The sequence below is a fragment of the Polistes dominula genome, unplaced genomic scaffold (genome assembly GCF_049000335.1).
Source record: "Polistes dominula isolate Pdom_NZ unplaced genomic scaffold, Pdom_raw_medaka contig_49, whole genome shotgun sequence".
Classification (NCBI taxonomy): Eukaryota; Metazoa; Arthropoda; class Insecta; order Hymenoptera; family Vespidae; genus Polistes; species Polistes dominula.
Genome location: NW_028300914.1, coordinates 868,661 through 893,932, shown reverse-complemented (window position 1 = coordinate 893,932; position 25,272 = coordinate 868,661). Strand labels below are relative to the sequence as shown.

General features: G+C 29.7%; 1 protein-coding gene and 2 non-coding genes across 3 annotated transcripts in view; 2 read left to right on the top strand and 1 right to left on the bottom strand.

Moving 5' to 3' along the window:
• The window catches only part of LOC107069381 (uncharacterized), a 54,359-nt gene that overhangs the window by 25,059 nt on the left and 4,028 nt on the right, over positions 1-25,272 (bottom strand). The gene's annotated exons all lie outside the window — the stretch shown is intronic.
• Positions 6,712-6,784, top strand: TRNAV-AAC (transfer RNA valine (anticodon AAC)). Its single transcript has one exon. It is a non-coding gene; the product is annotated as a tRNA-Val (tRNA).
• Positions 7,275-7,347, top strand: TRNAV-AAC (transfer RNA valine (anticodon AAC)). The gene has a single exon. It is a non-coding gene; the product is annotated as a tRNA-Val (tRNA).

Below are 25,272 nucleotides of genomic sequence, written 5' to 3'. Positions count from 1 at the left end.
GTCGACAAAACAACAACAATTTTTATCAAACTAAAAATATCAAACTTTACAAATTATTAACCCTTAAAGTGCACATGGGGTGATTGACACCCCCAACAAATTTGTGATCTCTCAAAAACGGTACTGAATTCGAAAAAAATGGGTTATTTGTCTAATGCCATCTAGTGTTAGTTCAATTAATTATAAAACTTATTATATTTTTAAAAAAGATGTATCAAACTATTTTTGAAAAACATTGCGGAGGTCTAAATATTAAAATATCGGCTTCAGGAGACGCGTTCAAACACCCACAGTGCACTTTAACTAATTTTTACCAAGTTTGCACTTTAAGGGTTAATCGTCAAAAATCCGACAACGAAAAACATTGTTAAGAAATAAAATCTAATCATCATAATACGTGGTGCCTAATGAGTTTGAAAAAACAAAACGAAAAAACAAAGAAATAAAATTCATTAAATACACGAACAATGGCAAAATAACGAAACTAATATTACAAATGTAACAAAAAAACAAAAAAATAAACTCTGCAGGCATTTGTCTAGTAACAAAAAGCAAATAAATTACTTACACTCGTATCCTACACACCAAAAATAAAATCCGTATATACATATACATATACATATATGCATATTGTGTTCCTACGTTTCTCGTATAATAAAATATAACCAAAATATACAACTCTCTTAAGTTTTTTGTTTACTTTTATTTTGTACAAGTTATAAATAATCAATGTAAATTGTAAAATGTAATATATAACGTTATTATCAAATATATAAAAAGCTTTTGTAACATATTCTATAATAATACGATGTGTAGAGAGCATAATTTAAACCATGTCAATAACGAGAACCCCTTGCACTTTGGTAATAGGAATATGAGCGTATATAAAGTACCTTTCTCTCATCCTACCTCTTTCTCTCTCTCTCTCTCTCTCTCTCATTCTCTCATTCTCTCTTTCGTGGTAGAATTAAAGCCGTAGGTTTACATGGCGGAACCTCTAGCCACTTAATTCCGGAATAATGACCCGTGAGCAATAAAGTGAAAGCACCAAAGAGAGGTGTGGAATCGTGAATTGCGCGAATGAGCCCAACACCAATGGTGGGTTTTTGTTTTTCTATGCTTTTTCATTCAATGAATCAAAAGTCGATCACCTCTTTTATTTTTTTATTTTTTTGTGTATTTCTTTCATTTTTGTCATCTTTTTTTTTTAAATGACATTTTTTGTATAGTAGTATCAGTCTAATTATTAACTTTGATTACTTTGTGGTTGATCTTTGAGTTTGATGTGTTTTATCGTGTAAAGTGAGATCTTACGGATTAGATTTAACCTTGTTCTTTCATGTGTATGAATCAATTCTGTGTGTGTGTGTTGTAGCAACAACACAAAGTGACGAAGAAGAAGAAAAAAATAAAGAATAAAATGTATCAAGTGTTAAAGGAATGGAAGAAAGAAGAAGAAGAAGAAGAAGAAGTAGAACTTGAAAAAAAATAAAATAAAAAACAAAAAGGAACGACGAAAATAAAAAAAAAAAATAAAAACCAGAATAGAAAAGAAGCAAAGTAAAGGAAAAATAAAGATCGAGGAAAAGGAAAAGGAAAAGGAAAAGGAAAAGGAAAAGGAAAAGGAAAAGAGTTGAACTCGTTCGTTTCTACTAGAACGACACGACGGGAACTACCAGCAGGCGTATTCATTTATTTACCGGACCTTTCCCCCTGCCCATGCCCCTGCCCCAGCCACCATCCACCCTCTCAAGTCCAAGGAGACCAACGAGGAAGAAAAACTGGTCGAGAGAGCATAGGTCTGTCTGAAACTTTTACTTCTTTTCTTTCCCCACTATGTTTCTCGGTGTACATGAAACATTTGTCGTGAAACAGGAGGGAAGTAGTTAACTCCCAACGATTCTGACCCCAACACCATCCCCTGAAACCCTACCCCCGACCCCAACAAACGACAAAATGTTTTCAAACTAACCATGAGATGCTTCATCAATTCATAAACTCTTCTTACCTGATTATAATAATAATAATAATAATAATAATAATAATGACAACGATAAGAATTATTATTATTTTTTCATTAATTATTCTTACGTAATTTGAACATTTTTTTTTTTTGATTTTTCAAGTGAAAACTTCTTTAGAATGGGTGTGATTTGAAAATATGAGCCGTTTATTTTAAAAATGGCCTAACTCCATTCATGTTCAAATCGAGATATTGATTTTGTACTTTGTTTCTAATTATTTACTTAATAATTAGAAAAATATGCGCCTGTAGAGATGCAACCCTCCAGACACACTTTGAAAATGTTGCTTTCGAGCGCCAAATGGGATGGAATTTTTTTTTTGCCCGAAAGATAGGCAATCCGTCATTCATACGTGTATTAACAGTTTTGATTGTACAAAAATTCCGTCCCAGTAGATGGCACTCGCAAACAACATTTTCAAAGTGTGTCTGGAGGGTTGCATACTGAACAGGCGCGCATTTTTATAATTAAATGAATAATTTTGAAAAAATGTAATGAAAAATAAATTACTCGTGGTAGAACGATCTGACATTTCGTACGAAATCTATCAAATCATTTGTTAATTATTAAAAATAATTCATAAGTTTTGTAATTCTTTACGATCTCAATCAATTTATGCGCGAGAGAAAAAGTAATTTCGTAGTTTTTCAATTTGAATAATTCTTTTTAAGAAAAAAAGAAATATATATATAGCAAAAAAGAACAAAAAGTAGAAAAGAAGTAAAAAGATTAACTTATAAAAAGGAAAGGAAAAGTAAGTGATTTTTAAATTCCCTTTTACAAACTTTTACCCTCCATCCTGAGATGCCATTTATTCTCGATACTTTTTTTTGCTCATTTCCTTTTTTTTTTTTTTACATTTTTAATCTTAACTTCGTCCATTTGTAAAATCGAGGACACTACAACAATACCCCTTTATGCTTTCAAGCGAAAATATAATATATACAATATTAGAAAATAAGAACATTACCACCCTCTCATGTTGAAAAAGATGTAAACACGATAATGTCGCGTAAGTTAACACGCCCACTACGATTCGTATACGATAATAATAATAATAATAGTAATACGAACACGTGGATTTTTTTTTAATCTTTCTTCTCTCCCTTTTTCATATTTTTTTACAATTTTTTCTCTTTTTTTTTTTATAACACAAAGGTTGTTAATTGTCAATAAACGTTATCGTCTAAAATACACGAGGACCAACTTATAATAGGCAAACGATGATAACACACGCAAGAATTATGTATTTTAACATGAAACACATAATATAATACAATATATATTGTATATATATACACACACATATATATGTATATATACGTATAACAAAAGTGTAACTTATATTACGAGGAGGGTGTAATTATTTACAGAAAATCTCATTTATTTTTATAATACGTTTAACGAGAGAGACTTCGTTAAGGGTTCGTTATACCATTTTTTAAACAAATTATATTACCTCGTATTTAAACAAATAATATTATATATAAATATATACACATGTGCATATATAAATTTGTTAACTCGTGAAAAACATTGCACGATGGGGAAAGATTTATACGACAATATTTCCCATACATATATATATATATATATATAGAAATGATATAAAATAAAAAATAAATAAAAAAAGAAATAAAAAAAAAAATAAAAAATTCATTTCCCTTACTTTATTTGTTTTTTATTTTTATTTTATTTTACAGGATGCTGTGAAAGTCGATGAAATATCAATTAGTCGTGTGGTCGCGATACGTTTTTACGTATTGATAATAAAATTAAAAAAAAAGAAATAAAAAAATATTTTTAAACTAGAAAAAAAAAACAAAAAACAAAATAACAAACGATAAATCTTACTGAAGGATTTATACGTAAATAGTTCGAACGATAAATCAAATTTCCCTGAACAATAATCATAACAACACTTAACTTTCTATATGAACGTTTAAATTGATACTAAATCGATTTCATTGATCACGTGTTTTCAATACACTATTACAGTTGCTTGTAAAAATGTATCTCATTTGACATTACAATATGAAGCTGTAATGTACATATACATATAACACATAGAAATATATATATACATAGTTATTTAGAATCAATCCGCGTAATAAATTTATTAACGAATGTACCAAGTACGATATTAATTAATTCCATAGTGGCGTTTACAGTATATTATGCGTAATTGCATAAACACCGCAACATTACATTAGTTAAGCTCCATTGAATATATATTTATATATATACATATATTGATGTATTTTATGAAGAAAGCTTCATGAAAGTCAATCCTTTTGATTGAACAACACAATTACAATTCTACAGTATAGATATTTTCATATGTCAAATAAGAAAATGAATAAATCAAACTAATAATATATTGTTTAATATTAAAATACTTATATATGTACATTTGCATTCAATCATTTGTTTATACGAGTATATTAAACAAATTAAAATACCTAACATATGATGAGCAAAAAAAAAAAGAAAATATATAAGAAAAAACGGTATAAAAATATGTTTGATCAGTTGTGAATAATGAATAATGAATAATGAACAACAATGATGACTTGGAGAGGAAAAAAAACACGAAGGATTAAATTTCATTAGAAAATTGTCTATAGAAATCATTTGAAACGTAGAATATATAATATGTATAAGTTTAAATAAAGGATGGTTATTCACGTAGCTTTCTCTCTACGTACGACAGTAGATTCAGGAATATGGCTTGCATCGATAAGATGAAAGTTTGGATTAAACCGTGAATATTCAAAGCCAAGCCCAAGTCAAGTCAAGCCAAGCCAAACCAAGCCAAGCCAGGCCTCAAGGAGAGTACTATACGTACGTACGTACTATTACTACTACTACTACTACTACTACTTTTATATATATATATATAATCTAGGCTTGTGTGCATGTTCAGAAATGATTAGAGGAGTGGGCACGTTCTTGTGACGCAACACCAAAAGAGATTATGCAAGTTTGTTTTACGGATTATTAATGACATGTTTGTGTAACATACGGCGAAAAGGAAATAACTCAATTATATCAAAACTGCAACTGCATTTGTAATAAATTTCCAAAAAAAACTTGCACATTTTCTACGAATATCACGGTCTAATCTTTCTTTTATATATAGAAAATAATCTATAGAAAAATAACAAAAAGTACAACTAAAAGTGAAAAATAAGTTTGAATCGTCGACGTATATGAGGATGACAAATATTGAACTTATTTTTATTTATTTTTTTTTTGTGAGACTATATATATATATGTGTGTGTGTTATATACATCGGAATATAAAAATAAGTTTGATCGAGATAATAATTATTTTTATGTTGTAAAGTTACAAACTTTTCAAACCACATCCTCGAGTATATATCTTATAACAAAACGAAAATCTACAGTATATATACTTTTATGAAAAGAATTTTTGATTAAAAAAACCTATACTTATAACTTGTGTTCGAAATTTTTTTACAAAGATAAAAAAGAAAAAGAAAGCAAAGAAAATAGCAAACTTTGTTTTCTCTCTCTCTCTCTCTCTCTACGGTTGTTTTATCAAAAATAGAAATATATTGAACGGTTATACTTTCGATTGCAATATAAAATTGCTGACCACACACGAGGAGGAAGTTTTCAATTCCTACTGAATCATGGTATATACTCCAATCCACGATATAGTTTCGTTTAAGTGATAAAGATCAATTATTTTAGGTCATAAGACAAAAATAATAAATTAAATTTATCTTAAAACTTTTTACCCCCAAATAACAAATAATAACATTTATTATTATATATATATATAAGTATAAAATATATAACGTAACACATAACACATAACTAGTTACAGTAATTGCAACAGTAAAACTGCAACATAAAACACATAAAATATATATATATATATATGTATATATTTGTTTGATTTCATATTGTTATAAAATGTTATTTTAATGGCTTATTTAAATTTCAAATTTTTCTACACTTTATAATCCTTAAACGAAACTACGGCTTGTTAGTTTTAATAATTGTATAATTTATAAGTTGTTCAATGAGTTGATAACTTTTTACCATAATAAAATTATAGATTCGTATAGTATTTTAACTAATTTTTTTTTTTTCTTTTTTTTTTTTTTTGGTCATTTTGAAGAGTCGGTAAATTTTCCGCATAACTTAACCCAATTAATCTTGTTAGTTTAAATATGTTAGTTGAGGATGGAATCTCGTAAAACAAGTACTACCTGTGAAAAAGGTACTTATAACGAAATAAATTATAACAATCAAATAAAGTTTACCAATTAAGCGAGTCATTGTAATAAAAAGAAAAAAAAAAGAAAAATACTTTTGAATAACACGGAACACGTACAATTAATTATATATTCAATATTATAACAAAAAGTATTATTAATTAGTATTTGTTTATTATGCTATTTCAAAAATGATGCATGCGCATCAATTTTATGAACCCTTTAAGCAGCAATGATTTTGAAATAAAAACTGTCACAAAAAATCATTTTCACCACAACAAATATTTTATTTATTAACTGAATCAACCTTTTTATAAATAAGTATAAAAAAAAAAATGCAAGAATATAATTAATTGAAATGAAAAATAATGGCCAGTGCAATAAGATTAAATTTCAAAGTCGAGTAGATTGATCATGGACCAAACTCCAGCCACCAAGTTTCCGTGGTGTAGTGGTTATCACATCCGCCTAACACGCGGAAGGTCCCCGGTTCGATCCCGGGCGGAAACATTTTTTGTTTTTTTATTTTTTGTTGTTGTTTTTATAATTGCTATTTTTTAACATAAATGAATTGTACTCTTACACGCAACCCAATTAACTGAGCTGTTTATAAAATTTATAAACGTTTAGATATATTTTTATCGTTATCAATGAATAATAATATATGCTATTATTATATTACAAATATTACAAGTGTATATTTAAATATTTTCGTCAAAACGAAATGCATATGTTTGTGTACCATCGGATTTATTTATCAATGATTAAAAGATAAAAATAAAAAAGTAGACAAATTGCAGCCCATTTTTCTTAAACTATGAAGCTTACTTTAACAACTTATACGAACAGTTATATAAGTTACATATTTTCAACGTTATTTAAAATTAATAATCAATTTTTAGATAATAAATATATAAATAAATATAAAAATGTGTAAGAAAAAGAAATTGATAGAAATTGCTGAGCTTGTAAGTTCATACTGTGCATCACTGGACAACTCGTTTCCGTGGTGTAGTGGTTATCACATCCGCCTAACACGCGGAAGGTCCCCGGTTCGATCCCGGGCGGAAACATTTTTTTTTTAAATTTTATTTTAAATAATAATAATAACTTTAAGAATTATTATATTAATAATAATAATACAATTATTCCTCGACAAACATTTAACTTTTTTTCCAGATAAAAATACGAACTAATTAATACATTTCAATCACCTTCTTTCTGTTAAATTCAATCAAAAAGTTCAAATGTGATTGTCCTTAGAACAAAGATGATATTATTACTATTATTATTAATTATAAAATGGATTATTTAATTTAACAATATGATATTACTGTGTATTTTGATAAAGAAAATATAAGACATTAATTACCAGAGTGTTCAACTCTATGACACGAACTATATTTATTATTGAACTTATTCCACTTAGCATGAGGAGATTCTTTGTAAAGTATATTATAATCTTCCTCTCTCTCTCTCTCTTTCTCTCTCTTTTCTCTTTCTCTTACTCTCTTGAATGTATGGCACGAATTAAGTACATACTTCCCGTTCTGTGACTTTAAAAAATTCTATCTGTCAGGAATGCTTTTAATGAAACGAGATTTCCCTTGCGATCTCGTCAATTTAATATCTTTTTTTTTCTTCTTTCTGTTTTTTTTTTTTATTTTTTTTTATTATCCTACCGCATCTTTTTTTTCCGTTATAAATTGTACCAGTGGAGTATAACCGAGAAGAAACGTCAAAAGAAACATGTTATTTTTATTTTTTTTATATATCCTATCGCAATCATTTTAACTCGTTAACAAAATCGATAATTATTGTATTAGGTCGAGTCATAAATAACTTTCCATTTTTTATGAGACAAATGCACTGATAAGTGCAACACATCTTTCATGGAGTTTCTTTTTTTGCACTCTTTACAATTGTTCAACGTATCTATTGGATTTTGCTCTCAATATTACCTTTAAAAGGTTCATCAAAGTCGAAAATACATCCTTGCACTCGGTTTTCATCTTTTAAGATCGTATCTCGAGAAACGGAATTTGACAAACCAATTTCTAAACTGCCCTATCAGTTATCAGTCCTGCACTGTATACGCTGCATATTTTTTCAGTTGCCACTTTAGTGCTAATTGCCTTGTTTCATATGCACTTTTTACTATCCCATTTCAGTGGTTAAGAAAAACCAATTAAATGTAACATTGACTGTATAAAAAAGTTGACAGAAGACTAAACTGAATTCTCATCTATACAGTGATATCAAAAATCCGTTTGTTTCGGTGACTTATAATAGGTAAATACGAAAAGTAGATTTTACATAGTTGCATCGGAAGTTATTTATAACTCGAGCTAATAAAATAAAATAAAATAAAATAAAATAAAATAAAATAAAATAAAATAATATCCATTCCGGGTTATTGGTAAAAGACACAGGAACAAAGTTAAGGAACTGGAAAGTTAAGAAAATGGTATTCACGTAAGTAAGAGAGAGAGAGAGAGGGAGAGGTAACGGTGTGAATATTGAGGTTACAATAAACATACATACACACATATAAACACACACAATATATGTTGGAATTGTGGAAAGTTTTGGAGGATAAAGGATTGACCCGGATGCAGGACACGAGCTTTGCAATGCGAGCTACATGGACCGGAGTGAAGAAAAGAGGGTCACCCTCTAGTAAAGCTTTCGAGCTTGCAACTTACAATACTTTGTCTCGAGATAGGAAAACGCGCCTTAGACTATATTCTCTTTCTCTTTCTCTTATGCTGTGTCTTTTTCTCTTTCTCTTGTTGCTTTTCATGCATTTTTCTTTTCTTCTAACCTTTCCATCTTTCTTTATTTTTCTCCCTTCGTGCCTTCTCTCTCGGTTCTTTTCCCCGTTCTTTTCTCTTCGTTTCGTTTAGTTTCGTTTAGTTTTGTTTCGTTTCGTTTCGTTTCGTTTTGTCTAGTCTCGTCGTACTTCTTCTCCACCCTTTTTCTTATTCTATGCCCAGATACTAGAAGATACATAGAAATTTTATGAGCGTTCTCCTATCCCAGACTCAGAAGTTCTTCACTATTACTTCAGACAACGCAAGCTTTACTTCTGCCTTTTGTTATACTCGCATATCACTTATACGACCTCGACCATGCACTTCTACTATTTCTATGTTTCTTTTGGTCTTCTGTTCCTTCTCTATCTTTTTAAAAGATAGAAAACGAGATAGATTTACATATAAATAATATTTATATTTGTATTTATATTTATAATTTTTGTTCTGCCCGAAAGATATGCAACCCGTCATACATACGTGTATAAACAGTTTTGACGAGAAAAAAATTCCGTCCTAGTAGATGGCAATGCTTGCAAGTAATATTTTCTAAATGTGTCTGAAGGGTTGCATATCTACAGGCGTAATATTTTTATAATAAAATGTAATAATTAAATTATTAATTAAATAAATAATTATAAATTAAAAGCTTAAATAAAATAATATAATAATATTATATAATAAATTATATATTTTCGTAACTTGTTTATTTAAAGGTTTCACTCCTATAACTTGTGTGATATGCACACATGTTTTTTATTTTTTTATTTAATAATATAATAATAATATATTATATAAATAGTATTGAAAATATAATTGAAATGTAATTGAAATTATCGGAAACAAATCGCGAGAGTAATAATAAGCAGTTCGATATTTGTACTTTTGTAAAAACTATCGATATAAATAGATAACCTCGTTTAAAACTATTTTTCTATCTTTAAATAGACATATTGCAAGTTTTAAGTAAACCGTTCGTTATTAACTTTGTTCTTTCGTTACTTTTCTATTTTCTTTCAATATACTCCCTCCCTCCCTCCCACCCCTTGTTTCAATAAACATTTCCTCTTTCTCCCGACGTTAAATCTGTTTTTTTTCTTTCTTATTTTTCTTGTTATTTTATTTTTTTTTTTTTACTTCTGTTTTTCCCCCATTAAATCGAATATACGAGATGTATGCAAATGGACAAGTAAATAGGTCGATAAAATACGAATGGTAGTTTTTTTTATATATCCTTTCATTTTTTCTCGCTTTTCTTTTTCTTTATCTATTCTATTTTTTTTCTTTTTTTTTTTTAATCTTAATTGGTAATTCGTTTAATTATAAAAGAATGGGGAAGAAAGAAAATACATTAAGTTCCTATCTTAAAACAATTTTTCTTCCACTTTTTCATTCATTTATATATATATAGATATATGCACTAGCGTATTACAATTTAAGCTTCGGTGTGTCTCATAATACCAACGTACTGTCGAGTACTATGGGGATGAGGGGTGGAGGTAAAGGTGGAGGTGGAGGTGGGAGTAGAACGTGTAGTAGGAGGAAACGAATAATTCTCATCAAGCATTCCTATTTGCGGCGATGTTCCGTGTCGTTCTTTTGCAGCTCGATAAATTATTCGAACTTAAGTCCCGTTACCCTCGACTCGTTTGAAAAGAATGAAACAACGCTTTGTCCATGCTGAAATTCTTATTAAAGCCGTGGGCAAAATTTTAACCGAACTGGGGGAAAAAAAAAGAAAAAAAGAAACAAAAATCCGGAAACCAAAAGGACAAAAAGAGAGACAGACAGACAGACAGATAGATAGACAGATGGGGTGAGGGGGGGGGGGGGAGGGAGCTAAACCAAATTGTGTAAATATCATGTAGAAGGAGTTTATATGCGAGAGTTAAGAACGAGATAACATTACGCTATGAATAACGCGAACTTAGAACATCGCTCGATAAAAAAAAAAAAGAAGAAAAAGAAGAGGAAGAAGAAGAAGGATAAAAAAGGATCCACCTTTTTTCTCAAATTCACTGGGATATACATAGAGATACCGGATATACAGCATCATCATCCCCCTATCCATATATGTATGTATATATGTAAGTATATATACATGTATGTAAAGCAAAAAAAGGAAACACTCGACCACGAAGTTTTCGTGCTTACGTAAAAACAAACCAACAAAAAAGGAACAGTAAGAAAAAGGAACGTACGAACGAACGTACGAACGAATGGAGAAGATAGTACGAGAGGAAAAAGTAAAGTAAGAGAGAGAGAGAGAGAGAGAGGGGAGAGAGGGAGAAGGGGGTGAATCGGAGGTTTGAAAGAACCATCCTGGTTTTCAAACTTCCTCCCGAGTCGATCTTAACTTCCCTCTCTTGTTTCGTTATATTCCATGGGTGGTTATGAAAATGTTATTTTATATAAAAAATAAAAAATAAAATGTAAGACACATTAAAAAAAATAAAGAAAAAAAAATAAAAAAAAGAGAAAAGGGGGCCAATATAAAAATATTTCATTCGATTTTTCTACGTGTACGTGGGTAAATGTCGAAAGATTTCGCATAAGATCGGAGGTTTGGAAGGGACAGGAAAAGTTTTGTAACGATCGAAGAGATAAAATCGATTCGTTTCTACAACATTTCGTGATATTCCGAATTCTCAACGTGAAATCCCAATAACATAAAGTATTCTGTAGTATGTACGTATATGTATATATATATATATATATATGTGTAAAGGTGGGTGACATAGAAACGAAATTCTAGCAGCTGTGGTATACTACACCTTTTTCGATACGATCCCTGAATACCAATCATCGTCTCGTCCATCAAAGTCGATGACTCGAATGGAAAGATCAAATGTATCATCATTCTTTTACAAAAGAAATACTTTATTTTTTATTTTAAAATAATCCTTAACACAAATTTCTATTTTCTTTCTAACTTTATTATTAAATCGATAAAAATATAATTGTAAATAAGATTCGCGTATGAATTATTATTTTAACAATTAATTCCAGTTACTCGGTAAACTTTATCAATTAGAAATAATAATAAATAATTAATTAAAAAAATACATCAATTTAGTTATCTTTCATGAAACTCTCTCTCTCTCTCTGTCTCTCTCTTATTAGTCGTGTCGTACGTAGAAAATACATATCTCGTGTTGACGTCACGGCACACGTATCAACAGCACGTGGATATTATAACGCGCAACCATGCATATGCGGCGACAGATGCATATGTGCAACCGCACATAAGATTGTGCATACAGGTGCATAAATCGCGAATATATCTTGCGTGGTTCTCTCTCCTGTTATCTCTGAAACGTGGCTCTCGCTTTCTTTATCCTTACGAAAAACACACTGACCCTTTTTATATATATATATATATATATGAAAAAATGTTATCTAAGCTGATGACATTCATCCAACGTAGTTTTCACCATGTAAACTATACCAAGCATTATACTTATATAGAATCTTGAAAATTTTGAAAAAAAAAAAAAAACATACATTATTTCTTCTACTTTTACAAATAATTGTAATAATATTTTAATTCTTAACTCTTTTTTTTCTATTTAGGTGAAAACTTCTTTAGAATATCAGGGTGATTGAAAAATTGTGAAACGAAAGAACGTGAAACTAATGAAACAAAAATAATTAATTAATTAATTAATAAAATTCAATATATAATTTAATTTTATATATTTAATTCTATATATTAATAAATGAATTAATTAATAAAATTCTCTATATAAAAATTCAGTGTAACACAATATGTTTGTCCACTAATAATTCCAAAACTACTCAACATATCTTAAATGAAATTGATTTTATTTCACGTTGATTTTTTTCCAACTTAGCACATGGCACAATTTTTATCGAAATAAAACGAATAAGATAGAAGAAAGAAAAAGAAATGAAACGAACAAATACGAACAGATGGTACGAAGGGTCTCATGTAAGTTACAAAAGAGAGGGGTAAAATCTACGAAGAATCGGTGGATTTCTAATACTAACGTCTGTTATGATAATGATGTTGGAAATTCGTGAGATTCGAGTTGTAATAAACGTTTGTAATAAATGAAGACGATATTCCACCACCACCACCACCACCATCACCACCACCACTACCACCACTACCATCAGCAGCAGCACAGCTTTCTATTCCTAAGGAACGAGAACGAATCACCGTTTATCGCTGTTCTACTTTAGTTTCGCACCCTTCGAAAAGTTAAAGTAACTTTTTCTAACCACAGTAAACACCGATTGCGTTTGGAACCTTACCGAACGTTCAAACTGTCCTAGAACTTACGCCTTACTTTACTTAAGAAATGATACTAAAAGCAATTGCTTTTAACTGAGATTTAGATCGAACACTTTACTAAAATAGATTGAAATATCTTATCCGACAAATGAGAGTGCTTTATAACTTTTAACGAAAACAGATAAGCTTACATTGAAAATTATGATATTACGATCTATCTATTTTATCTATACTTTTATACAAACTAAAGTTAACTTTCTTAAGAAGATAATTATAATGAATATGTTTAATAATACTATGATGGATTATCCTTACATTTTTTTTTTTTGTATAATTTTATTATTCTAAAACGTTTAAAATATTCGTTTATTATTTAACATTTATCATTTTTATATAATAAAACACAATGTTATATATTTAGATTTATGTATTGATTTTTTTTCTCGTATAAAAGTGTTAGGTCAGTTAAGGTGTTAAATCAATTTTTGTTGTTATCTTGATCTCGTGACTAAAAGAAAAACTTGTACACACGGTCACTATTCGAGATTCTAATTGTTCTTAAAATAAAAAAAAATAAAAAAATATAAAAAAAGTATTATAAATAAAATATTAAGGGTAGTGCAAAGTAATCAAAATTTCTTCGATGAGTACACTTTTACATTTATTTTATAACAATGAAAAATTGAAATATTTTTTAAAAAAGTGAATTAAACAATTTCCTTCCAAAACAAAAAGTGTTAAAAAATGATGTTAAAATTTTGTCTTGATTAATATTGAAAATATTTATAATAATCAAAGAAACAAATTTTGATTATTTTTTGATATTTATATAATATTTATATTTATTATATAAAATTTTCATTATATTCAACGTTGTGGAAAATGTATGTGTCATCATTTTTGTATTTTATCTTGATTACTTATATAACGTTAAATAATAATTTGATATAAAATAACATATATAAATACACAATTAAATGACAATGCATACAAAGTTGTTCTTTTCAACGATGTTGTCATTGTTTAAATGAAATTGATTTACATTTGTGAAAAGGCGCGCAAATTCGCACTAAATAAGCTTGCGTGATACCGGCTACTTTAATAAAGGTTCTTTAATATACTTTCATTGGCATACCGATTATTATATATATGTTCATGTATATACACGTATATTCATACATATATACATATATATATAAATATATGTGTACGTACATATATACTTAGAAAGTAGTACATAGAAATTACAAAAAACGATTGAAGCGTACGATGACCCACCCATTCTCTCTCTCTCTCTCTCTCTCTCTCTCTTCTCTCTATGATTCTCTCTTATACTCTTCGTATATTTTCTTCATAGACTTTTTGTCGTATGTCGTCGACCGAATGGCTGACGCGATAGTAACGAAAACTAAAAGTACAAAGATTTTCTTCGGATTTCCCCTTGGAATCTAATTCGTTGTTGAACGTACGCAGTCAACGTGAAACGGCTTTACGTGAAACGTTAGCACACAAAGCTATTATTTCTCTTTCTCTCTCTCTCTCTCTCTCTTATGTTTTTTTTTATACCTTTAAGCGATCGCTTTGAAGTCACTAAAAAATATATTGCTACGTAGACAATATATATACATATATATATATATATTACGATTTATACTGTTTAGTGCGTCCAACAATTTATTTAATAAATATATATAATAATATATATAATAATATATGATATATTATATATATATATTAATTATTTTTCTAATATATTTTTAAACACTTTTATCACCCTTATCATCTAATATATTTTACACCCTTTAAATCACCCTATAATCAATCGAACAATAATAAATCTTTTGATTTCACCTATTTACGAAAAATGAAACAGAAAACAGTCCCATAAACAACAACAACAAACTCTTCCACAATAACTACATACATTTTGTTACTATTTTGTATTCAACAAGATGAAAGACAACGAGAAAGAGAGAGAGAGAGGAAGAATAGCATGATACAATCGTTTTCCTATTTAGCACGGAGAAATCAAATCAACGTCCGGTACAGTCGCAATCGTGACAGGACCCTACTATATATATATATATATATATATATATGTTTTGTTTATTTCACATTGCGTGGGAAAAAGATACACGAGTGCGTATACAAGCGCATACATACATGCATGCATGCATTCATGCATATTTTTCAAATAAAACGAGAAAAAAATAAATCATTCTACAGATACATTATTATTGCATTATATATTTTCATTTTGTGCATTCCCCCCCCCCCCGCCAAAAAAAAGAAGAAAAAAACCAAATTATTAAATAACCCATAAGAATGTGTTTTATTTTGTCATTTCATTGAACACAAAAATCACATTAGAGAATATCATAAGAAATGCATTTAAATCCTACTGATGAATTTCCGTAGTTGGTAATAGCCAGGTATTTAACACATGTATAATCGCTTGTATACAGGAAAGGTAGGCCTAAATCGTAGTTGCAAGCATATTGCTATGGTCTGCTCGATACAAAGCGCATCCAACCAGTCAACGTTCATGCAGGCTTATCGGTTGGACTATTGCATGCCGTTACCGATGTTACTGCAACGATTACGGATTATTTGTTGCTGACGGCGAATTAATCGTTGACCAACACCTACACCTATATATATATATATATATATATATATATATATATATATATATACACATATAACCACAGTAGGAGAGAGCGGTTATCTGCTTTCAAACATCGTTACTACGATAACGCGTTATCTAATGTAAAAAATCACACTAGAAATTAATCTTCTCTTACAAAGGTATGGCCCAATTAATTATTATCACAACGATTCCCATCAAGTACGGATTAATGGGAGATATTCATTATCGAATACCGCGAAGTGGCTTGAAGGAGGAGGGCAGGGCAGGGGATGGGGTAGGGGTAGGGGGGTTGAGGGGTTTATCACGCTGCTCGCGGGGGTTATTACCTTGGACTTGCAAGAAGAAGCCGTGTGAGCTAATTAATTGCACGGTTAAATGCTGAATCAGCGTTAAAACGTTCGACCGAAGAATGGCGCGTTACAGTGAATTAGACAGACGTAGTAGTTACACCCTTTCTCTTCCTTCCTTCCTTCCTTCCTTCCTTCCTTCCTTCCTTCCTTCCTTCCTTCCTTCCTCCATTCCCATACCATACCCTTTTACTGCCGAACCCCCCTTTTACTTGGACAGTCTCATAAATTGCTTCGCACCCATAAAGGACTAACTCCCCTCGTTTATCATACGTTTTCTTATCCACCGTGTCTCCAACACGGCATACACCATACCATGGGTGAGAAATATAATATGATGAGAAGGTAATACACATCAGAGCAAAAAAAAAAAATGTTGCTTTTCAGAAGATATTCAATCAAATAAAAATATTCATATTTAATCGTTCGCTTACATTTCCTTTTGAATCACTGCCTACCCTTCCCTCCCCCCGCCCCCCCTACTCCCACCCAATAATAACATCAAAGCTATCGTATAATCGTTTTTGAAAGCTTACGCTTGCAAAAGCAAACGATTACATTTAAATCACGTATATTATTGAAATATAAATTGCCTTGTTATTTCAAAGTAAACTAATATATATATATATATATATATATATAGTATATATTATACATTGTAGTCAATGTATATTACAATGATAGGAAAACGTTATCAAATTAAAATTTTAATAAGCAACACTATGTGAATTACTCGATCGGTACTAATCGAAATCTTAATATATATAAATTACGTCACATCATGTTGTTTGTCCGCAATGGACTCTTAAACTACTGAACCGATTTGAATAAAATATTGCATACTGTGTGCAGTTTCATTCAACTTAAAAGATACGATAGTTTATATCTCAATTTATAATCGCAATATTATTTTATTAATTGCGAATTATATGTTTATTAATTCAAGACGTGTGTATCGGACTGATTGTGAGCCACAGCAACGCGTGGCGGTGACACCCCTAGTTTGATATAAAAATGATTCAATAATAAAATAGAGAGTGAGAGAGAGAGAGAGAGAGGAAAAAAAGATATAATAATAATAATAATAATAATAATAGCATAAGAAAGGAACATTGTCACGTAGCATATTACTTCACTCTTTCTCTCTCTCTCTCTCTCTCTCTATCTCTTGGCAGAGAATGCGTTATGTGTTGTATGTATCTAGAGCTGGGCATCATAAATCGTAAGAACATCCGTAAACGCCGGCCACTTCATTTTTCATCTTCTTTGCCTGTCTCTCTACAAGATGATACTACATGAACAAACCTATATATATATATATAGATATATATATGTAACTATATGAACCGCGAACGTGATGATCTATTCTGACGTAACTTTGAACTGACGAGCTGTACGATAACGACAACATATTTCATTCTATTCTTTTTTTAACTTTTATTTATTTTTTTTAAACTCTATTCTTTTTCTACAATGAACATTTTCTCTTTTTTTTAATTTACAAACATTTATTTATTAATTTACAAATTAATTCTTGACCAATACTAATATTCTCTTTGATGTATGTATTAATCCTTTGGTTTATGATAATTATTATCTACGCTTTGACAAACAATTCAACTACGTAATTATGTTGTCAATGTAAATGAATAATTATTACACGAAAATCAGCATTATCAATGAAATAGTATTGTAATGACATTTTATTTGTATTATGTAAAACATTGATAGAAATTCATTGCGATTAAATTGATTTGATATATTAATCAAATTTAAGAATATCTTTGAATAATAATATACATCGTTGGTTTCGTTTTGTTTCAAGAGAAACTTTCGGTATATTCGAAGAATTTATCATTTAACAAACATTATTTCTACAAATAAAAAATATAATAACATTTTACGAAGACGAAAAAAAAAAAAAGTGAAATAATAAGCAATTTCTGTTGAAACAAAAACCAAAAAAAAAACAATATACGTAAGATTATTACGATTTATTTTGATTCTCCAACATTATGGAGTGAAATTTTGTTTAAGTTAAAATAATGGTGTACGTGTAATAAAACTTCACGAAGAAGAGGAGAACATTTTGTAACATAAGAGATAAATTTTAAATGATTAAGAAATCCCCGAGGTGTGCAGCAAACGTTTTTAAAAATCTTTCTAAAATTCGATTCGATATTCGTTTTTTTATTTAACCAAAAATTCATAACCGAGACAACATGTACAAATAAATTTTGTAAGAATAAAGAAAAAAAAAGAAAAGAAAAAAAAAATCCGTCCTCCTGACTCTTATGGAATGAGTGGGTACAATCATAAATCGTACCAACATATCCGTAAACGTCCTATCCTTTAGTTTTTCATCGTCTCCTATTGTCTCCCAAGGGATACGATGATGGACTCGATGTATACACAAACCGACAAGAGGATTTTAAAATATATATATATATACCACCCCTTTTTTTATATCCTGAGATCCTTCATTCTCCCTTCTCCATCTTTTTTTTTTTTCTCTCGAGTGAGTATACATACACGCGTGTGCTCGTTCATGTTCGTTCATTTTCAATCCATACAAAATTAATGAAAGAAACGCATATACGTGCGCGTGTATGTATGTATATATGTATAAATATATGTCACCCTTCGCATGAGAATCAACCCTATCCCCCTTCACTCAAGTTTTCTTCGAGATCGATCGTAGTTTCAAAGAGCCACGAAAGAATCTTCTAGGAGACGTCGTTTGCACGCGTCAGATATTATCGTTCAATTACGACACACGATTATTATGTTCTCTCTTTTTCTCTCTCTCTCTCTCTCTCTCTTTCACGTTTTTCTTTATTTCCCTCTCTTATTTTATTTCATCGTAAGTGCTACGGAAAAGAAGAATGCAAGAAGGGCTCTATATACGACGATATGTTTTTCACGTGTAAAATATAATCGTGCTATCGTACAATTAAATAGAAATGTAGTAAAATATAATATAAATAACCATGAATCTTTAATAAACAAATAATATTCCGATTATAAATTGAGATTATAAACTATTCTATCTTTCAAGTTGGATTAAACTGCACACAGTGTGCAAGTTTTATTCAAATCATTTCAATAGTTTAGGAGTCCATTGCGGACAAACAGACGTGACACGTAATTTATATATATATTAATATAAATAATGTAAATAATATATATATATATAATAATATATACAATTTCTCCGTTCTATAAAATATCGAAAAAATAAAAATTAATAATAATAATAATAATAATTTAAGACGCATAAGCGCATCTATTCTTGTGGTTGTCTCATCTTTTTCCTCTGTTTTATCACTAAAAACTCTCTACATTTCTCTTTCTTGTTTTCTCTCTCTCCCTCTCTCTCTCTTTCTCTCTCTTTCTCTTTGTCTGTAAAGCATAGAGAATTTTCGTGTAATTAAGGTTGCTACAGAGTTATGCAGTGTTCAAGCTACGGAATGAACGTTCGTGCATATAAGCAGGTAGTAGGATACATGTATACGCGAGCGAGTTATGCACCAGGATGACTGATAACAGCGCGCGCACATTCGAACGCAGTCACGCATATTTAAGCGGTCCAATATCTCGCACATGCTGCATGGTAATTAATGACAGGTGCATACTTGCCTCTCACCTTAGAGAAAGAGAAGAAAGTATAACGAACAACAAGCCTGCCTGCCTACCTGCCTGCTTATCTCGATTTCTTTAACGTCTTTTCTTTATTTCTTTATTTTTTTTTTATTCTCCATGTTTTTTTTTTTTACGAAGATTAGAAAATAACAGAGAAATAATTAACAGATGTGTGCAAATAATACACGATAGAAGTGAAACCTTCAAAGAAAACCAAGCTTCGAGACGTGAATATATCGAAATAATTGAATTGTAATACAGTGCCATCTATTGAAAGAATCTTACAGAACCTATAGATAATCTCTAAATAAAAATCTTTAAATTAGTAATAAAAAATAATAATACATATGTATATATGTATACATCTCTTCTTATTTAATATGTTGACCGTTTTATAGACGCCTACCGCTATGTTACACCGCCGCCTACCGCTCCGTTACATTTTTTCAAATTACCCTGATTCTAAAGAAGTTTTCACTTGAAAAAGTTCTTCTTCAACTATTTTGATTATAGATTATGTTGGTAAAATGTAAAAGAAAGTCCAACCTTGTTGGACATGAACGGAAAAAATCCAATGACATAAAATAGAAACATGTTCTTGGCTGTATTCACGTGTTGTGTTCGTGCATTAGAAACTCTCTCTCTCTTTCTCTCTCTCTCTCTCTCTCTGTCTCTATGTAAACTATGCGAAATTTTGAGCGACATATGACACGTAATTTCGAAGACGAGAATACCATTCGTAAATGTGTCCTACGTGCTTGCTAATCAGACAGAATATTCGTCATAATCAATGACAATTAACGTATATGTATACATCGTGAAGATATGTGGTTACATGAATCTTATTCTATTTCGTATAAGAGAACTTAAATAAACTCGAAGAATTTATTTTTACATGAAAAATAATGCATGATAGATATAACACGTTTGTAATTTTTATATATATATAATCACCAGTCAAAGGGTTCAAATAATACGTACACTGATTATAATCCAAGTGATTTTTACCGATAACCTAGCTTTATTTTCTTCTTCATGTTCATTTTTTGTTCACGGCTACGTCCTAATGGTATACCTCAAATTGGAAATAAGCCAAAACGATGAATAGAAAGACAACATTTGTAGTTTAAACGAGAAGTTATTTGAGATTTCACCGCAAAATCAAACAAATGCTCGATAAACCACCTTGACAGTCAAATTGGTAAACGTTTTATCAAAAATTCGATGATCATTCATCGTTTAAAAACAATTTTACAAACGAATATTTATACATAGATAAAAGTAATATGGGGGAGAGGGGGTGGGTGGAGATGAAGCAGTAACAAGGAAAAAACCAAAAAAAAAGAAAACTTGTTTGTATTTTCGCTTTGTTATTTTGCCAGTTTGACGTTTTTTTTTTTTCTCATCATTTCTATTTCTCGTTCACTAATATCTTCAATCCTATCAGCTGGCAGAGATTTTTTGAGTGCGAAGATGTTTGTTCAGAGGGGTCCGTCCACCAACCACATGGAAAAGCAGTAACAGCAGGGTGGGTGGGAGGTAGGCAGGCAGGCAGGCAGGCAACATGGTAAACCATGCCTGGTCCTACGCTTATGTAATATTCAGAAGTGTAGCTAGTGGTTATCCTAATTAAAATCTCCAGACACTCATCTTCCCGTTTTAAATTTTCCCGAGGCTTTTCCGACTTTCGCGATATTTTCCGTTTAAATTGACGCGTGGAAGGAGAGAGAAAGAGAGAGAGAGAGAGAGAGAGAGAGAAATAAAATTAAAAAAAAACGAAATCAAATTCACGGTCACGTTTCTTTGTTATATTTCTTTTACTATCTGTATCACGAGTATATCTTATGTAATTTTAACAATACCTTACAAATTATCTACAATTTATTCATAATTCTTATTAACGAATCATATAATTGCATTGTTAAATAATAATAATAATAATATATATTATATTTTTATTTGAAATGAATTTTTTAACGATACTATCATTCATTATCTTCCTAGTATTTTAATAATAATAAACACGATTAAAAAATTGAAATTTTTGGTTTTTCCTTTTATTATTAAAAAATAATAAAAATAATAAAAATTGTGCTATGTGCTAAGTTGGAACAAAAGATAAGTTGAGTAGTTTTGGAATTATTAGTGAACAAACATATTGTTACACTGAATTATTTATATTTAGAATTGTTATTAATTAATTAATTAATTATTTTTGTTTCATCGATTTAACGGTTTCTTGCGTTTCACGATTATTAAATCCCCCTGATATTCTAAAAAAAGTTTTCTTTTCAAAAATATATGTTGAAAAATGCAATGAAAATTGAATCAAGTGGTATGAGGAAATGTGCTAATGAAATTCCATTTTCGACTAATCGGAACGTACGTTTAAACTCGCTTTTAAACAGAAATGTTGCTCTAGAAATGTTCAAAGTTACGTGAAACGCAAATACGCAATGTATATATATAGATCTCATTTTATTCTAACGAACAAGTCTTATCTTTTTTCATTCTGATAGTGAAACAGGTGGTAACTGGCCGAATGAAAGCCGTCAAGTGAATAATGAAGAAGGAAAAAGGGCTAGCTAGAAAAGGGAACGGAAAAAGATCATTCAAGGGTATATCCGTGTATACACTACGCGTACTTGTATTAACCAGAAATAAAAGGGAATGGGGGAGAAAAAGATAAAGTGAGCAGTAAGTAAATAAAAAAAAAAAAAAAATAGAGACAGAGAGAGAAATAGATAGAAAGAGAGAGAGAGAGAGAGAGAGTAGAAAAGAATTAAAGAGAGAAAGAAACAAAGATAGATAGATAGATAGATAGATAGATAGATAGATAGATAGATAGATAGATAAAAAGAGAAAAACTCAGTTGCAGTGCAATTTTAATGAAAATCTAGCCCTTTCCATCCAATGTTACCAACCACTCGAGTTAGCTTCAAGCTTTTCGACGGTTCGATTCGTTCGCGTTTTATCCACTGCTACAGTGCATTGAAGTAAACAAAACAAAAAAAAACTAAAACGCCAAACCAAAAAGAAAGAAAGAAAGAAAGAAAGAAAGAAACAATGATAAAAAGAAACCAAAAAAAAAAAAAATGATTAGAAGTAGATGTGAAGCAGACATGTGAAGCAGATGCGTACAAATCGCCACACTTAACTGCTTAAAAAAAAATGTAAAAAAATGTTAAAAAAAAAAAATTCATATTTTTTATTTGATTTGTCCATTATTATCTGTTTTGGTCAAATAGTAGTAGTTAATGAAAAAACAATCGTACCGACTGACATGCGAAAATCGCACCGCGCCGCGCCGCACCGCACCGTTCATATTAATTGATTGATTTCGAGAGTGTGCCCTACAGTTAAAGGGTTAATCTAAACTAACTATCGGGTTAAACTTTAATACACCATATCGTATCGACGTAAGAAAATAATTATCAAGTGTATAGATCCAAACTCTGATTTTCGATAATGATTAATTGAACGAACCTAAACTATTAATCGTAGATATATTATTGCTATTGTATAATAGATAACGTGTCGTAGAAATTTCTACTACGAGAGAACAAGAAAAAAAAAACCCCAAAAAAAAAAAACATTCGCGTTATTATAATAATGCAAAAAATGTTCTCTCATACGAGCCTGATGAAATTTGATTATGCAAACTTCGCGTCAAAAGCATTCCTCATTATGTAAGCAAAGCACATGTATTTCACGCGTGTGTACCTAACACAGGTATACCTAAATACTACAAGTGTTCAACACATGCACATATATGCATATATACAGGTCTCTTTAGAAATGAAATTTTGTTGTTTTTATCTAAAAAAATATTGTTCATTTCTATCACATTTATATTAATAGTTCATCGTCTTTTCTTATTTTTTATAATTTGACTAAGGGTGCCGTGTCAAACGTTGCTGTGGCTCACAATTCATAGTATAAATGAAAATAATTGTAATAGGAAGTATATGTATATACTTTGAATATAATAGCACTTTAAAAGCGTATACAAGGCTGATAATCAAACTGACATAATAATTGAAGAGATTAACGCGATTATCTCATAACCTTTTGTGGTATTTGCAAGCTGAAAGCTAGTTCATTAGTCGCTTTTGAAGAACGCAGATTAAAGTACCGTCGTAGTAGAAATAATGGCCCTTCTAACACTAACAAACATAAAACAGACAAGTTTAGTAAAAGAACATGCAATTTCATTGAAAAGTGTCGTACAAGAGAAAACGATCCATGAAATAATTCTATTGTAATAAAAAAAAAAAAATATATATTTAAATAAAATAAACATATCGTCATATAACAAATGTATTCATTCTAACAATTAACAAAAAGATAAAGAAAATTTATGATATTGATAAACAAACACGTATTATATTTATTAATAAACGATCATATAAAAATTCATTTCATTTAATTGTTTAAACATTACATATCATATAAATGTATGTACTTTGAATAATAAATAATTTGCAATGGATTATTTATTAGATGAAAATTTGTCAACTCGAAGTTCATTATCGAACAGGAACATTAAAAAAATTAGTGTATCGCAATTGAAATAATCCTAGATATAAATAGAATGAATAACAGTATTAAATATTAATGTAAAAATTGTTAAATAATTGATACCTGTGTCTATTATTGTCTAAAAGTTCGAATTATTCGATCGTAGTACCGTCCTCTTCGAAATTCACCTTCAGACTGGCACGTTGTTCTATTATCAAAATACTTGTAGTCAATGTTGTTTATATGACTTTCTAAATGTTACGCATGTGTACTACGGTAATAATATTCATAATAAAGAACATTTAAGATTATAACGTTCTGATTTTAGTACTTTTTCCATTCTAACGTAATTATTTTATTGCTCATGCGCAGTGATGACTTCGAAAACAAAAATTGCCTATAATATAAGTAGAAAAGTAGAATTCATTACAGTATTAAAATAATTGTTAATTAATCAATGAAAAAGTATATTTTTGTTTAAATTCATTGGAATATACGTTTAGTGAACCATCTTACTCGAAATTCATTCATTTTATCATTTTTTCCATTCTAACGTAATTACTTTTATCGTTCATGCGCACAGTGATGACTTCAAAAACAAAAATTACCTGTAATATAAATAGAATGCATTACAGTAATAAAATAATTGTTAATTAATCAATGATGAAGTGTATTTTTGTTTAAATTCATTGGAATATACGTTCAGTGAACCATCTTACTCAAAATTCACTTTTAAACTGGCACATTCTCATTTATAAAAGTTCTTT